This window comes from Amphimedon queenslandica, unplaced genomic scaffold (genome assembly GCF_000090795.2).
Source record: "Amphimedon queenslandica unplaced genomic scaffold, v1.1 AMPQUscaffold_2136_Cont25860, whole genome shotgun sequence".
NCBI classification, from domain to species: Eukaryota; Metazoa; Porifera; class Demospongiae; order Haplosclerida; family Niphatidae; genus Amphimedon; species Amphimedon queenslandica.
Genome location: NW_003557527.1, coordinates 1 through 1258, shown reverse-complemented (window position 1 = coordinate 1258; position 1258 = coordinate 1). Strand labels below are relative to the sequence as shown.

Genomic DNA, 1258 nt, shown 5'->3' with positions numbered 1-1258 from the left:
CACAGCATAAGGACATCAATATGTATCAGAAAATGTAATAAAAATTTGGGGTGATTTTGGAGCCATTTTTTGGAAAAAACCATGGGCTATATATAGCCTTGGGTATTTTTCAGATTTTGGTGTTTTATTAAAATGGCCGTAACTCAAAGAATTGAAGTTGGAATCAGCTCAAACTTTCTACACAGCATAAGGACATCAATATGTATCAGAAAATGCAATAAAAATTTGGGACAATTTTGGAGCCATTTTTTGGAAAAAACTATGGGCTATAGCCTTTGGTATTTTGCGTATTTTTCAGATTTTTGGCATTCTCTTAAAACATTGAAGTTGGAATCACCTCAAACTTTCTACACAGCATATATACATGTACAACACACGTGTATATAAATACATATGTGTATATTATGGTGATTTATGTAGTACAATTACAAGTACATGTACATACCTTTTCATCCTCGTTCAGTCTGTCTTGTGCTGCATTGAAGTCATACTTAACAAAGAGACAGTCAATCAGTTCAGTGATTGGATCATTGTAAGAATATGTCTCCTAATAATAATGGAACGATCACATGATAATCACATGACAACGTAATAAATAAATAATGTATATAATAGCGTGTATACATGTACATGTATTTGTTCGAGGTGATCACTGTGCAATTGAATGACTATATTCTTTTAATGTCGTTAAAATATAGGGAAGCTATGAATCCCCCTTGACTAATGCTGCATGGGAACAAGGCATCCCTTGTCTCTACTCCAATCAGTCTTCTAAGTCCACTTTAACTGTATCATTTTTTATTTCTGATTTTTATTTGCTGTCATTGTTATCTTAATAACTATGCTCTAAAATACCACACAAAATTAAAATGGCATGCATGTACATGTACTTACATTAAGCTGATGTACAAAACTTGCAAAGTTGTTGTGTTTGAAATACTTTGGAAAAATTTAGATCTATATACATTGTATTTTGAGAAACATGGCTCGTCTAGTACAAGGAAGGTCTTTCGACTCTAAAGGAGGTGACAATGAACACTAAAAAATATTGAATTTATGATGGTTATAATTAAAATTAAAGGAGCTACTTTTGAGGATGACCCGATACTCCCAGTGCTGCCATCAGAGCCTTCCATTTTGAGAAGAGAAGCAAGAGAAGGGAGACAATCACTGAATCAGTCTCGCTCGCAATCAGTAGTCATTTTAAATGTAGGCGTGGTAATTAATGTTTTAATACCACGCCTACTTTTATTGAAAA

The 1258-nt window shown here is 33.3% G+C and overlaps 1 long non-coding RNA gene across 1 annotated transcript; it reads right to left on the bottom strand.

Annotated features, from left to right (window-relative positions):
• Positions 1-451: 451 nt before the first annotated feature.
• On the bottom strand, positions 452-1227 carry LOC109593295 (uncharacterized). Its single transcript, XR_002190872.1, has 3 exons — positions 1089-1227; positions 895-1038; positions 452-547 (listed from the first exon to the last, which is right to left on the bottom strand). It is a non-coding gene; the product is annotated as an uncharacterized LOC109593295 (long non-coding RNA).
• Between the last annotated feature and the right edge of the window lie 31 nt (positions 1228-1258).